Raw genomic sequence first — 17,532 nt, forward strand, 5'->3', positions numbered from 1 at the left:
ATGAACCATGACAATGAGGTCAGGGACACTGAACAATGAAAATGAGGCCAAGGACACTGGACACATGCCAGACAGAAACTTTTGACCATAAGGTATCTGTATATAAGATATGGTAACTATCTAGCTCTTCTAAATTTTGTACTTCAGCAGAATATAGGCATCCCTATTTCCTGAATGCTATGACATTTTTTAAAGGTGTTAAAAAAATCAACGTTTTACAGATCTTCATCACCCAAAAGAAAATTACCTAGTGCCAAACTGGGCAAGACTGTGTCCCTACTCGATAAGCAGCCAAATGTGAATTTCAAAAAAGCTTAAAGGGTCTTTCTTACAACAATTTTTTAATATATATTTAAATTTTTTGCCAATTATTTCAGTCTAGAAACATTACTGACATACTGATTTCTAAGACAAAAGATCCTTGAATTAATGTTCTGGCCTAATTTATGTCCTTAAACTAACCTTAATTTCTGTTTAATTCACACTCCATTATATCTACCTATAGACAGATGCTCTTATTATCTGCAAATAAACAAACATTTTAAACTGAAGGTAATTAAGAATTTGGCATCTTATTGTATGTTTTCTATCCAGGTGTGCAGTCATGCAGAAATAATTCCCATTTATTAGAGATTCTGTAACTTATGATTTATACTGTTTGTTCAATCGTGCGTATCCGATTTCAAACTTCACTTGCAACATATGTATTGCCAATTTAAATACAATGAGGTCATAACATTTAAAAGATTCTAAGGGTAAAAATGAAAGGCATGCTTATGCATGTTAAATTTGGGGAAATATTAAGACATATTTTATCTAGTATATCTTAATGTCATAATACTATGTATAACCAATTAAATGCATTTTCTTTTTTTTCAAATTTAAAAAACTGTGTCACACACATTTTGCAAAAAAATAGCACATTACTAGAAATTTACATTTCAATCAAATCAACCTTATATTTTGGGTCACACTGATGAAAAAGTTATCCAAGTTATTCCAAATTTATATGAAGTGAGGCATACCTTTAGAAAGTTTAATGGATCTCATCATAATTTGAATGACCCTTATGGGATATCAGTGTCTCAGATGGCCTACAGATATGTCAGGATTGTTGTACCCACAAATATGCCACATCACAATATGCCACTTTATACTTGCTATAAGTAACACAATATGTGCCTCTAGCAGTGGAGTAGGAACTGCTATCCCTTCCTAATTTCAACCCTAATCAATTTTCTAAGGGAGTTGTGTTGCTTTTTTGTTAGTTTTCAGAGTTGTATTTTGTGCTATTGTAATTTCAAAGTCTATATTGTTTCTGTCAATAAATAATCTGGTCTTTTCTTTAAAAAGAAAAACTATGTTTCCATTTCAAACTTCAACTTTCATTTGAATATTAGTGTAAAGAGAATTTCATGATTTTGGGGATAGTTTGGTGTAAGAAGTGTCTTTTACTGATCTCCTTTGAGTTATTCGAAAGCATGCCAAGTTAATGGCAGTTTTGGAGGTGAGTCCTTGTTTCCCTAGCTGTTGTTTCTTTATAGTGTATTGTGGACATTTCCCTTTTTCACTATTGCTTTGATAAGCACCATAATATTCATATAAAATTTGAATTCAACTGACCATTTGCAAAAAAGTAGTTACCACAAACAGGTGTTGTGATGGTCAATTTAATTTTGATATCCACCAGATTTCATAGCTGGGAGTTCTCGAAGATCAGTACTTCATGTATTCTTTATTTATTACAAACAAAGTTTTCTTAAAATAGGTTTTTTAAATAGACTAGAAAAATTCCAATTCTAAAACTTTGCTTCAATCATGTGTGATATATTTTGCAAGGATGGTTAATATAACCTTTAAGTTAGGAACACAAATCTCTCAGTTGTGGGTGTGTTGTAAACAGCTGATTTTTTTTAAAGATTTTGTGAAATGGAGGATACCCCATATCCTTTGTTTTTTCTATTGTTTATATAAAAGTGATAATAAAGTGGTAATTTTAAGTGCTATTAATGGTAAGTATTCATTAAGATGATCTTTATCTGTCTTCCCCTTAAATAGAATATTTAATCCACATCAAACAACCACACAATTACATATTGAAATTAAGGAGCTATGTTGGCAGCATTGTAATTTTTTTGCCATGTTCTCATATTTTTCATACTTGGAAAACTAACAAAAAAAGATTTACACATGCTTTTCAATTTTCATATATATAAGTTGATAAAAAATTTATTTTTATGGATATGTGTCAATTTTACCTTCTTTAATTTTATTCTAATTCAAGTACATTGTACATTAGACTAAAGAGTTCCCCTTGAAACCCTGACAAAATATGCATAGACTAAAGAGTTCCATTTGAAACTCTGACAAAATATGCATAGACTAAAGAGTTCCCTTTGAAACACTGACAAAAGAGGGACGAAAGATACCAAAGGGACAGTCAAACTCATAAATCTAAAACAAACTGACAACGCCATGGCTAAAAATAAAAAAGACAAACAGAAAAACAATAGTACACACGACACAACATAGAAAACTAAAGAATAAACAACACGAACCCCACCAAAAACTAGGGGTGATCTCAGGTGCTCCGGAAGGGTAAGCAGATCCTGCTCCACATGTGGCACCCGTCGTGTTGCTTAAGTGATTACAAATCCGGTAAATAGTCTAATTCGGTAGGTCATATTCATGAAAGGGAAGGGGATTGTAGTTACGACGTAAGGAACATATCCGATATCATTTGTGAAACGGTTATTCCATAACGGTCAACCAACTCGTGATGGCGTCCGTAAAATTTACGAAGGGATGATTTCAACTTCACCATTTGGAACTCTTGGTTTAATAGCTTCCTTGTGAGCAGCAAACCTCTATCAAGAAAATCATGATAGGAAATGCAAGCACGGGAATATCGTATCAATTGGGAGATATATACCCCGTATGCAGGTGCTGCTGGAATGTTGCTACTTAGAAATGGAAAGTTCACAATTGGAAAGCTGAAATCATCTCTTTTGTCGTAAAGTTTTGTTTTCAACCGACCCTCATTGTCAATTTCTAGATGTAAGTCAAGATATGAAGCCGACTTAACTGTATCTGTAGTATCCTTTATCTCTAGTTCGATTGGATAGATGCGTTCCACATAGTCACCAAATTTTGAATTGTTTAGTGAAAGAACATCATCTATATAGCGGAAAGTAGAGTTAAAGGATATTGCTAACTTCTTATCTTTCTTCCTAAGAAGTTCCTGCATGAAGTCAGCCTCATAATAATAAAGAAACAAGTCGGCGAGTAGAGGGGCACAGTTTGTTCCCATTGGAATGCCGACAGTCTGTTGAAAAACACGTCCTCCGAACGTAACAAATATGTTGTCAATCAAGAAATCAAGCATCTTGATAATATCAGTTTCAGAGAATTTTTTGTTTGAATCAGAGTGATTCTTTACAAAGTAGGATTTATCCCTCCCTAAGACAAGATACTTGTATCTACGTTGGCCATTCTTTTTTATGAAGCAAAGTAATATCAACTCTTTCAATTTGTCTTTTAGTTTGGAATGTGGAATACTTGTGTACAGGGTAGAAAAGTCAAATGTTTTAATACTGTTACAAGATGAAAGAGAGTTAGATTGTATGTACTCTAAAAGATCTTTTGAATTTTTAAGTATCCACATCTGATTCACGCCACCTCTAGAATAGGCAGTTTCACAATAACTTTGAAGCCCGTCTTTGATTGCTGATAAAATAGATGTTAATAATTTAGAAAGAGGTTTCGTGGAGCACTTGGAAGACCCAGCAATATACCGTTGTTTGTAAGGACACTTATGTAGTTTAGGTATCCAATACAGTGATGGAAGATCCAGTTCTTCATCTTTGGTTGAAATTCCAAAGGAACATAGAACAGACCTATGATTATCCAGGATTTCCTCTTTGGTAAGTGTCGTGAGGGTATATGTTGAGTTACCAAGTGAATTGTCAATACCTAATTCGTTTATCAAGCAGTTGATGTAGTGACTTTTACACACAAAATATGCATAGACTAAAGAGTTCCCTTTGAAACCCTGACAAAATATGCATAGACTAAAGAGTTCCCTTTGAAACCCTGACAAAATATGCATAGACTAAAGAGTTCCCTTTGAAACCCTGACAAAAAAGGCATAGATTAAAGAGTTCCCTTTGAAACCCCGTCAGAACAGACATAGACTAAAGAGTTCCATTTGAACCCCGGAAAAATAGGCATAGACTTAAGAGTTGTCTTTGATACCCTGACAAAATACGCATAGATTAAAGAGTTCCCTTATATTGACAAAATAGGCATAGACTAAAGAGTTCCCTTTAAAACCCCTACAAAATAGGCATAGACTTAAGAGTTCCCTTAACCCCCAAGAAAATAGGCAAAGACCAACATAAAAGAACTTAAGCTCAACATTTTGGTTTGAATAAATTTCCAAACATTGAAAATTGTTGCTTTCTTTACAAAATGATGTCTTCAGTAATCACACAATCTGTGATGATTGTAATCGGAATGAATCCCTTCTCATATTCTAATAACGGAGAACTGAGCTAATGACAAACTGACAAGTGATATCAACTGATTTTCTCCTCCAGGCCAAGTGAATAATCACTGCCATCAGTACAGAAAACACATTTTAATTTGGAAAAATAAGATCCAAGGCTGACTTCATTAGCCATAACAACACGCCAGATATTGATATGCATTAATTTTTATAACAATACATGATTTTGTTCATTACTAGATCAAACCATGCGGAATACCAGAGCCTTTGACATTTTCATGCTCCGCGATCTCAGTATTGTAATTTACGGGATAAATGATCCTTAAAACGAAGAACAAAGCTTTAAAGTCTAATGAAAATTCATGAACCAAGTCATGCAGACGCATACTTTATATCAGATATGCTTCAGCTAATATTACAACAGGATTAATCAAAAAAAGAGGAAACATATTGCAAAATATCTACATAAATTTTATACAATAGGTGTTTCATTTTCCATATTCATTCAAATATTGAAATTAAATTGGTATTATTCTCTTCAATAAATTTCTATAAATCTTTCCATTAAAATCTAATTTTTAAGTAATGACAGTTTAACTATAATTTCTATATTACCACACGGAACATGCTCCAATATAATGTCTACCTGAATACATCTGCATACAAGAATTAATATTATGTGATTTTCTTCAAGTCATTACACTGGAATACAAAGGAGATGTGGAATGATTGCAAATGAGACAGCTTCCCACCATGCACAGGTTAATATATGACCTTGACAATAGGACAAAAACAAAATATTGAAAAAACAAAACAGTAACAACAATGATCTGGTTAAATTCATTAATTAAATAAAAAAAAAAGAACAAACTACTCTATAAAACTGGGAATGGAAATGGGTAATGTGTCAAAGGGACAACGACCCAACCAAACCAAAAAAAATTAAAAAAAAGTGCTTTTATAAATTTTTTGTGGTCATATAATAATCTTTTAGATTTTTAAAGATTGAGCTGTATATCAATACCTCAAAAATTCTTGTTCCCAACTTATCAAAGTCTACCTATGTCATCATGACATTATATAAATTGGGGGAACATTTAGTGACCTCAAGGTTATTTATGTTACAAATATTGTTCAGTAAAACAGTAATAAATATTATGGTGGTCTGATTCACAGAGCTTGCTGAGAGAAATGTGACGCAAGTTCATACATGTACATATTACATGAATATTTAAAAGACATACATATAATTTTTACAAACCTGTGTCAATTAGATACTGATTACATGTTGAGCAACAAAGTAAAATTTTATCAGAAAATTCTGTGGTAACAAAAAAACATTAAAATTTTTTACACCCATAGTAGAGGAGGGGGGTCAGATGATGCTCCCCCCCCACCTATTACATCAAAAAATATTGTTAGAAACTTTCAATATTGAGCAACAGAGCATAATTTCATCGAATATAAAATCGGTAACAAAACAGCTCTTTAATTTTTCACACTCATAGTTTGGTGGGGGGGGGGGATATATAATAAACTTTCAAAGTTGAGATTCGGATTAAAATTTAGACTATTTAAGTCAGAGCCTGAATACCGCAGCTAATCCTCCTCAAGGCCACTTTGTAATTCCTAATAAAAAGTTGATAAAAATTTCATGGATGTCTGTCAGTAACAGGAGTAAGGTATCAATGATTGATTACCTGTTATTTGCTTACCTTTAATTAAGAGTACATTGGCAGAAAGTGAAGTGCATTTAGTTCCAGAACAGAGTGCAATTAAGAACTTTTAACAACCTATGGTTAAAATGTAAATGTATTTAAATATATAAGAACCAAAGATACATAACCAAGTATGGATACAACAATGACTACTGAAAATTCAGAAATTATTGCAAATAATGCAACAAGGTTATAATTGCAATAATTTAAACTCACATTTGAGGAATTTTTTATATGAATTAAACAGGATTTTTCTCAATATCACAAAAAATAAAATCGTATTTAAGTCTAAAATGACAAAAACAAAATAATAAAGGCATGCAATAATTTCTGAATTTACAGTATATGATAGACAAAAAAGTGCAAATTTTAAATTTCAGAAATCTAACCAGGTGTTTATACAAGTTCATTCTAATAATTAGTTGTTTTTAAAGAAAAAAAAGCTTGGAAATCAAGAAAAAAAACTGTAATTACTTCAAAGTCATTAAGAGCAAATATACAAGTCAGTGAACTGAGATAAAACAGAATGAAGGAAAAATCCATTAGCTGAGAAATGATGGATGCATCTTGGCTCATGGCTATGACATCTGTGTATGTTACCTAGCCAACCAAATCATGAAGGCAGTCAGCGGAACTTGACAATTCACGCTCCGGTAACATGTTACCAACATCAAACACAGTCAAAGTAATGAAATTTCATCAGAGAACAAGAAAACCTTTAATTAATTTTTAGGGTAATAAAGTTTATTGAGAGATGATGATATAAGTGAAAAGAGATGTAAATCACAGATCAGATAACTGGTTCCCTGAAAGCTGGTTACCTTAATCATTCATTGATTATTTAAAAAGTGCAAATGACAAAAAATACTTTTACAGATATGAAGACATCAGATATATCCATGCCATGATGAAGGTGTAAGTGTGACTTGCTGTATCTAATTCATACATTGTAACAATATATAATGATGTATGCAAAAGGTTCAATTTCAAACTTAAAGGAGGGGGATCATTCAGTCATTTGACCTAATGTTCAGGAAAGCATGATAATGCAGGATATCAAATACATTTACATAAATCACTTAAATTTCCACTATTCTTACTATTATTATTACTAAAATAATAGCTTTGATTTAATCTACCTACAATACTAGTAACGAATTAAGGTCAGACATAAAATTTTATAAAATTTCCTTATAATTTAGGATAAGAAGGAGGAGGAGGGAAGAGGGGTTCACAACTTTAAATCTTGGTGGGACTTAGCTTTAACTTGACAATCCTTGATTTGCTGGTGATACATGTAGGTACATTTTATCAAAGCTTAGAATTGCTTTAGTCTCAGAGGCAGATTTAGGGGGGCAGGGCCCCCTCTTTTCTGGAAAAATTTTGGTTGGTTATAAAGGGAATCACTGAAAAGTGACGGGAGAGGGCCCCTTTTTAGGCAGTCAGTGGGCCCCACTTATGAACAATTCTGGATCCGCCACTGAGTCTGTACAGTACTTAAGACAATGAAAAGCAGATTTATCCCCTGACCATATATAATTTAAGTTTGTTTCCTAGAACTGCCTCTTACTTTAACTTTATTATACTTCTTACATGATAATTAGGAATATCAAGCTTGAAGTATACATGTAAATTCAAGGTTTAACAATGTGGTTCAGCCTGTATCAGGTAACATATTTTTTACATGGGTTCTTAATAAAAAATTTCACACTAACCCTAAGGATAATAAATAAATAGGAAAATTCTCTCGCAATGGGAATCAAGTTGCATAGAACTTGAAAAATCAACAGTAGACATTCATCCGCTCTTTATACCAAATTTGACATGTAATATAAAGGACTTTACTCTACGTCTTACTGTTAAATATATAGTCTTGGACCTCAGCTTGAGATTCACCTCTGACCATGAAAATAAATTAAAGGCATCCTATTTTCATGGTATTCAAACATGACAATGATTATTTAAACCAATTTGAATCAAATGTGCTCAATGGACTTTATTGGTATAGTAATGACAAGATCTCGGCCCAGACTCTTGACCTTCGGCTTGACCTCTGACTGAGTACACAACATAATAACAAATAAACCTTAAATTTGTACAAAATTTAATAAGGAGTTGATTGACAAGTTCAATTATGCTGAATTATTTGTAGAATTTGAGTTTTTTTTTTTTTCATTAAAAATAGAACTGCATGTTGCTCTAGAGAAGCTAGAGTTGTCTACCCTTCCTGAGTTGATGATTTCAAGCTTTTTGTTTGTGATTTGAGTTGCTAAATCTTTAGTTCCATATATAGTTGTATAATGTTTTGTGAACTGTTGTTTATTCATCATTTTCATGATATTTTTCTTAATAGTTTTGGCTATAGCATTGTCTGCCCTTTTCGGATTAGATTTATTTTTTTGCCTACTTTTCTATTACTAAATATAACAGAATAAGGGTTTCAATCTGCCTGTGGTAGAGATGAGCAGATAAGACATTCAGCGCCTCACTCTTTTAGCCTGTTTGGAATATCAGAAATGTTTCCTCATATTTTTTAACACAAAATTTACAGATAATTTTACTATACTGTCAGATTTAACTTCATGTAGTTCATTGAGAAATAATACTTTTGACAAATATCTCAGTATTCTGATGCAATTTCTACTGTGCATCTGAGAAAAAGCAATATTTGCTGATACTCATCATTCAATCAGCAACCTTATCATATATTTCATCTTAGTTTCTCTACCTTATCATCATGAAAGCTTGAAAAGTGACCTACTCTTCCAGCTCATTATAAAAATAAGGATGATGATTGCCAATTAAAAAATAACAACAAGAGTTTAAATGACAAGGATAAAAGCAGTTATATGTCAATGTACTTTTAACCTTGCACAGCACCCTAAAACTAACAGTGGTGGATCCAGAACTTTTTGTAAGAGGGGTTCTGATTACTGACCTAAGGAGGGGGCCTGCTCCAGTAGACGCTTTAGTGATTCTCTATAATAAACCAATTTTTCCCACAAAAGAGGGGGCCCTTCTAGATACACCTATGACTAAATCTATAAATGACAGTGAGGAATAACATTAACGGTACCAATTTTCCTGCACCAGATGCGCATTTCGACAATACATGTCTTTTCAGTGATGCTCGTGGCTTAAATATTTGAAAAACCAAAGCTTATATAAAAGATGAAGAGCTATAATCCAAAAGGTCCAAAAAGTATAGCCATATCCGTGAAAGTAATCAGAGCTTTGCATGAGGGAGATACATTCCTTAATTTATAATTTTCTAACATTTTGTAACAGCAAATTTTGATAACACAAAAAATCTGTATTTTCATGACAGTACCGAAGTGCTAGCTACTGTGCTGTTGACACCCTCGGGGACTAACAGTCCACCAGCAGAGGTATTGACCCAGTGGTAGCAATAACATTAACGGTACCAGGAAGCTTCCCGGGTCGAACAGCTCACTGACCGCATTGATGGGTTGGCTACTTTTGGGTTTTAATCTCCTACATGTACATATACTTAATTCTTTTATTGACAGTCCTGCATATGGAAAATAATTGTCAGTAATATATTAGTCCAAATAATAATGACGTCTGGCAAGGCTATTTTAATTTTTTTCTGGGATGCCTTCCTACGACGTTGTAGAAGGCGTCCCAGAAAAAAAATAAAATAGCCTTGCCAGACGTCATAATTATTAGGACTACTAATATATATAACATATTAATTTCACCTGCCCCCCCCCCCAAACACCCCCTTATTTTTATAGAATAGTTATCACATGGTTATAAATAAAGTTTATTGTGTTGAAGAAAGATAAAAGTTAAACCTGGCAATAAATAATAATATATAAATAATTATAAATAAGCTTCATCTATAGTCTGTACTGTCACATAACATGTGCATAACATGAGCCAGTACTGAGTCTGAGTGTTTAACCAACATGACTTTTTATATACTTCATTACTTGTGCTTTAGGAAAAAAACAGCAAATTATTCAGTGGTGACATTGAAAACACTAAATTATATTTTCCTCAGATAAAGCATAAGCTACTCTTTAAGCAGAATTCCCGAGGTAAACAGTTAGACACAGATATTTCATTATTTCATTAGCCGCTCTCAGAGCCCACAATGAGCAGTCATGCAAAGCAGTCAAAATATGCACTTGACTTACCATCCATAACTGTGTATCTTCCTGTGTAACGATGCGTTGCCTCGACTTGAAACTAGTCTTATCAGTTCACTATTTTATCTAGATCATATTTAGGTCAATCATAAACGGTTAACGCATGACTGTTACACGTAATACTATTGATTTTTTTCCGCAGCCATGCAACTTATCTTTCAGGGTTCAATAAATGGCACGCGACTGCTGAAAAACAAGTCATGCGAAAACCCCTTACCCTGCCCCGACCAATGAAGTTAACATAGATATTCGACGAACTCATAATGTATCATGTTCTTGCATTATATATAGTGTCATTCACAGATGCAATTTTATCCAAGGATATACAAATTCTTGCTTTATCTGTACATAGCTATATAGTTCTGTCGGATAAGCGGTATGATGCAAAAAGTAAAATCACAAAACATACTGAACTCCGAGGAAAATTCAATCGGAAAGTCCATCATCACATGGCAAAATCAAATGACAAAATACATTAAACGAATGGATAACAACTGCCATATTCCTGACTTTGAGAAAGTGATTTTTAACTTTTATTTTTATCTTTATTTTACTCACAGTGTGGGAACGGAACTGTACGGTTTTCTACAAATTTGGTCATTCGGGAGACTGTCAAGCGGTGCTGCGACATTTGCAAAATAACAAGTTGCTCGATGGAAACTTTGATGAACTATTATGTTGCTATATAACGTTTCTGCTTCAAGTTTTGATAAAAAAAAAAATAATTGTTAAGATATATTATTTATTCAAATGTTCTCTTATATCCTTGAGGCATCGTCCCCTGGTATCAACTGCATTCAAGTTACCTATGATGCTTCCTTGTTTGCTTTTGATACAGGTAGGAAAGAGACATTTACACACATTTTACATGCCTATGGCCCATAAGGTATCGTCCCCTGGTGTCAGCTGCCTTTAGGAAACCATAATGCTTTCCTATTTGCTGCTGACACAGGATGAGTCATGGACATGTTTAATTTCTACTTTCTTTTTGGCTAATTATTATATATTTAATTGATCCAACTTTTTGTGTACTATACATATGTGGATATCTATTTTTTTTTTTTTTTTTTTTTTTTTTCTTTTTGGGCTGCTTGTTTGTTATCTATATCAACCACACTTGTAATAAAATGCATTAGTATTAAAAAAAACCAACATACTATAGATTCTTTATCTACGTATTCTTTAAGAACTTAAATAGTTCTCGTTTAACTTTTTTTTTTTTTTTATCTCATTGTTTGTATTGTATTGTGAAAAAATTATTGATGTTGTAATGTTTATGCCCTTTGGGGCCCATAATTGGAAATAAAAATATCTTATCTTATCTTATCAAGTTTTGATAGCTAAAACATTCTTTATGTAAATATGAACCAATAAAATAATAAGAAAGATATATGCATTCAAACGTTTTCCTTAGAATGGTGGAGCTCCGTGTAAAACGATCAAAATTGTCACACAACAGCGATCAAAAATGTCAAGTAAACATCGAAAAATCAATGTTTGCTACCTGAATTTTCACATGTACTTTTTCTGATATATAGTCGGATTTTTAACTTTCATTTTTATCTTTATTTTACTCACAGTGTGGGACGGAACTGTACGGTTTTCTAATAATTTGGTCATTCGGGAGACTGTCAAGCGGTGCTGCGACATTTGCAAAATAACAAGTTGCTTGATGGAAACTTTGATGAACTATTATGTTCCTATATAACGTTTCTGCTTCGAGTTTTGATAGCTAAAACATTCTTTATGTAAATATGAACCAATAAAATAATAAGAAAGATATATGCATTCAAACGTTTTCCTTAGAATGGTGGAGCTCCGTGTAAAACGATCAAAATTGTCACACAACAGCGATCAAAAATGTCAAGTAAACATCGAAAAATCAATGTTTGCTACCTGAATTTTCACATGTACTTTTTCTGATATATAGTCTTACCTATCTGAAAGTTTCAAAGCGATTGTCCCAGTAGAAATCTAAATATATTCATTTTCTCCATGTCGGATATTTTTATTGACTGTACAATCGCTTGCAAGTTTACTGTAATATCACTCGGAGCCTTCCTGTACAATCGCTTGGAGCTTTTCTTTTCATCGTTTGGCCAACCAGACTACTTTTTCTGTTACGATTTAACAGTTACTTATTTGGTATTGTTTTTTTTTTTTTTTCATTTTTTTAAACGTAAATTACACATTTTAAAGTGTTAATGATGTTTGAAGCTTTTATTTGAATGGATGCAGCCTGCATTAGCGGATCCGGTATGCGGGGAGAGGGAGTTTTGGTGGTTGAAACCCCATTTTTTCCGATTATTTTTTTATTTTGTGGACGTTTCAGTGTGTTCCGTGGTTTGGATCCCCCTTTTGCAGAAAGGCGGGATCCGCACCTGGTCTGATATCGTCAATAACAGTATGATGCTCCGATCATTCATCTGATTTTTTATAGTTTGGTCTTGTGCTGTGCTAGTTTTGGGGAGAAATGAGCGCACACAGACTTTTAACCCTGCCAAATTCTTTATGTACCTGTTTCAAGTCAAGAGCTCGTAGTTTAGTGGTTGTCGTTGGTTCATGTCTGTCATATATATTTTTCGTAAATAGTTTTATTATGAAATAGGCCGTCAGTTAAATTCGAAAGGTATTGATTCTTATTTTTCATGTCGGGACCTTTTATAGCCGACGACTATGATAATTGCTTAAATCCATTTATTTTTTTGAACTTTGACAATCATATCACATCTCCTTATTTTTATATTGAAGATATAAACAGATAAATGTGGTTTGATAAAAATGTTGTTCTTACTAAAAAAAAACAACGTTCGTTCGTTTGTCGGATGCTATAGTGGGGAATACTGAAAAGTTGCTGAATCGTGACATTGATATAAAAAAAAATCATGTTGAAGGATTTTGTGTTTTCTCTGTCTTTCAGATTACAAGTCCTCTCCCATCCTTGATAAAATTTAATTTTACAGGAGCTTTTTCTACCAGTAGCTATAGCTTGTAATAAACAGACATCTCATTTGAAATTATACCACATCTTCTTATTTTAATATCATGTTTATTGACATATACGTGTTTTTTCTTGGATCAGTGGTTAGCTACCACCATTCCACATTCGAATTCCTTGTTATAGCTACCAAATTAAAAAGTGTTGGGTATGTGTAGATACACCATAGGAGGAGCTAAATTTCTCGAGAAAGCTTTGCTGATATCACAGGTAAGAAAATGTGTTACATTGTAGTTTCTGGCTAAAAGTGTGAGGTATCTAACATACATCACATGACCATTTTCAATCTTCTGGTAAACTAATCAGAGGTCGATATGGAACTGTGGTGTATGTGTCGATACCCTCACACCTTTTTCAATGGAAAATCAGACAAACTATGGTACATATCAAGTTACAATATTCCGATCCTGTGATGAAAAATATTTTGTTGTATTGTTCAAATATGTATTTATTATTATTTTTTTAAATTACTGGTAAATAATATATTAAGTAAAATTCAAAATATGCTAATTACCCTCAAAGAGAATCTAGTCACCTTTTCGGTATGTATAAATATTTATTTTGTAACAGGATTATTTTCAGTTTTATTTTAGATTAGATTCTTAACATATTTTGTACTGTCCTTTTCTTTTTGTTTTGTATACTTATCCAGTGGTTTTGTGTTTATATGTTACATATTTGTTTTTCGTTCATTTTTTGTACATAAATAAGCCGTTAGTTTTCTCGTTTTACATTGTTTTTTTCGGGGCATTTTATAGCTGACTATGCGGTATGGGCTTTGCTCATTGTTGACGACCGTACGGTAACCTATAGTTGGTAATTTCTGTGTCATTTTGGTCTCTTGTGGAGAGTTGTTTCTTTGGCAATCATACCACACCTTCATTTTTATATCTATTGTACACATTTTGTTTTTGTCTCTGATATAGTCGCCTTAAAAGGGTTCCTTGATAGAATCTAAATTGTCAAAGAAAAAAGTAAAATCACAAAATGACCGGTTTTATTTTCACTTCAAATACCATAGATGAATTTAATAGAACAGCAAGAAACAACCAATTCAATGCATATACAATAACATTAACGGTACCAATTTTTTTGCACCAGATGCGCATTTCGACAAATAATGTCTCTTCAGTGATGCTCGTGGTCAAAATATGTAAAATCCAAAGCTTATATAAAAGATGTAGAGCTATAATCCAAACGTTCCAAAAAGTATAGCCAAATCCGTGACAGGAATCAGAGCTTTGCAAGAGGGAGATACATTCCTTAATTTATAATAATTTTAACATTTTGTAACAGCAAGTTTAAAAACACAAAAAATCCGTATTTTCATGCCAGTACTCCGGTACTGGCTACTGGGCTGGTGATACCCTCGGGGACTAACAGTCCACCAGCAGAGGCATCGACCCAGTGTTAGTAATAACATTAACGGTACCAATTTTTTTGCACCAGATGCGCATTTCGACAAATAATGTCTCTTCAGTGATGCTCGTGGTCAAAATATGTAAAATCCCAAGCTAATATAAAAGATGTACAATGTATTTAATAAATTTGGCCAAGCAATTCTACAGGAAAGCTCCAAGCGATTGTACAGGAAGGCTCCGAGTGATATTACAGTGAACTTGCAAGCGATTGTACAGTCAATAAAAATATGGAGAAAATGAATATATTTAGATTTCTACTGGGACAATGGCTGTGAAACTTTCAGACAGGTAAGACTATATATCAGAAAAGGTACATGTGAAGATTCAGGTAGCAAACATTGATTTTTCGATGTTTATTTGACATTTTGATCGCTGTTGTGTGACAATTTTGATCGTTTTACACGGAGCTCCAACATTCTAAGGAAAACGTTTGGATGCATATATCTTTCTTATTATTTTATTGGTTCATATTTACATAAAGAATGTTTTAGCTATCAAAACTTGAAGCAGAAACGTTATATAGGAACATAAGAGTTCGTCAAAGTTTCCATCAAGCAACTTGTTATTTTGCAAATGTCGCAGCACCGCTTGACAGTCTCCCGAATGACCAAATTATTAGAAAACCGTACAGTTCCGTTCCCACACTGTGTTACTGACACGACAGTTAAAAACATTAGAAGATTTTATTCATATGCACACATATATTAGACTGTCACTGACTGATTTTAGAAATAATTACATGTTTACAACTACATGTCAGATACGATTACATTGCAGCAAATGGATGCTCAATATTTTTTTTTTTCCCTTGCTATTCATTTTCAATAATAATTTTAAATACTTTGATAAATCATCGGTTTTCACTAGACATTTTTCTCTATATATATATTTCATACTATAAAACAATGATAAAATCAGAGACATATAATACAATTATATTATATGTCTCTGATAAAATTTAGTAATTATGTTTTAACTTTTATTGAAAATATGGTGTAATTATTTTGCCTGATAACCTATCAAAGAAAGTTAACTCCAATTTTAATTATATAAGTGTGGACACAGACTTGTGTTGTCTGCATGATTGGTGCAAGATAAACAGAATTATCGATAATCCAAAAGATCATAGCCCAGTCAATCTAAGGTATAACCTCAAACTAATTGCAACAGAAAATGTTTTAGTTCTAATCTATAACATAAAGCCCCAATTAATTTTATACACAGAAAAAAGACCCACAAAATATAACTTGAGGGAAAAAAAAAAAAAAAACACCAATTTGTATTTCCTATGGAAATTAACATAGGAAAGGGAAGATAACTCTGCAATAATGAGCCTTTTTGTCAGTTTTTCGTTGTCTTGATTTTCTTAAAATTTATTTATCATATACTTAGCATTAATATGATAGCTTTTGCATATGTGTAATGGGCGGAAGTGCACAAGCCATATCTTCCCACCCGGGCTGATAACCCATATCAAGTGCCTCTCGTGCAAAAAACCCATATCAGTGCCTCTCGTGCAAGTTACTTCCGGTGTTTCCGGTATCGGTTGCCAGTTTACTTTTCCATTGTGACGTCAGATGTTTTTTATGACGACGTCAAAATTTACGGGAACTTTTGTGGGGATAGTTTAATACTTGCTAACAAATGACATTGACAATTATGAATCATTTTATAGTACAACAAACATGGAGTAGTAATGATCGTAAAACTCTTCCAAATTTTCAATGTTTCAAAATTCTATAGGAAATGTTACCATAAATATATAAGGAGTTAATGATGCTGTTGTTGGACAACTATAGTATATTTGATTCATAATTTTAATTTTCTTTATAAAGTGTTCGACTGTTTTAGTTATTGCATTAGTTTATTTGCCTTACATTAAACTATTGTCGGAAGTATATGATAAAGCGATTAATACATGGCCTTTTCCATATCAGCCTGGGTATCATCCCTCGACCCATATCAGCACCTCGACTCCGTCTCGGGCTGATATGGGGGTCTCGGGATGATACCCAGGCTGATATGGAAAAGGCCATGTATTAATCTCTATGTAAAACATGATACTTTGATGGGGTTATAAGTTCGTATTTGACTATATTATACCATCTTCCGCTCATGAAATATACAAAACCGAAGTGTTATGGGTATTGTTTTTCCTTTTCACATTTTTCAATTAAGAAATTGCAAATTGCAAATTTGTGGATATGAGACCATTTTGTAAAAATAATGTGAAAATTTGGTATTGTTCAACTTCATATCGGTATATTTGCTCAGCATATTGTTTAAACAAACTTTAAACCACAAAAAGAAGAATATATGTTTTATTATTTTTATACAGATGATATTCTTTACCTTGTCATGTTGAAAAGTTGACACATTGAATAAATGGTCAACTAATAAATTACGAAATCTAGGTTGAAGCTTGATAAAAGATATAAAAACACATTTAGAGTTGTTTTTATACTTTAAAGACAGCTAAAATATCAAGAATCAATACATTCTGCTGAATAGAAGCGGTAAAGTTATAATTTTGTTTAATTTTTTATTAATATTTCTGCCTTTTTTACAGATCAATGCAAATCTCCATAGGAATTTTAAAATCGTTATTTTTTAGTCTTCCTCAAGTTATATTTTGTTGGACTTTTTTCTGTGTATATTTGGGGTACAATGCTAAAGATTAAAACTTAAAAAGTCTTCTGTTACAATTACTTTA

The 17,532-nt window shown here is 32.7% G+C and overlaps 1 protein-coding gene across 2 annotated transcripts in view; it reads right to left on the reverse strand.

Moving 5' to 3' along the window:
* The window catches only part of LOC143056997 (uncharacterized), a 59,761-nt gene extending 49,212 nt beyond the window's left edge, over positions 1 to 10,549 (reverse strand). Inside the window, exons 1-2 of one of the 2 annotated variants that reach the window (XM_076230219.1) lie at positions 10,389 to 10,549; positions 463 to 522 (exon numbers count right to left, since the gene is read on the reverse strand). The gene's annotated coding sequence lies outside the window, so the exon portion shown is untranslated. The remainder of the gene's footprint in view (positions 1 to 462; positions 523 to 10,388) is intronic. The other variant, XM_076230220.1, reaches the window with a different exon arrangement.
* Positions 10,550 to 17,532: the final 6,983 nt, after the last annotated feature.

Source organism: Mytilus galloprovincialis, chromosome 13, assembly GCF_965363235.1.
Source record: "Mytilus galloprovincialis chromosome 13, xbMytGall1.hap1.1, whole genome shotgun sequence".
NCBI lineage: Eukaryota > Metazoa > Mollusca > Bivalvia > Mytilida > Mytilidae > Mytilus > Mytilus galloprovincialis.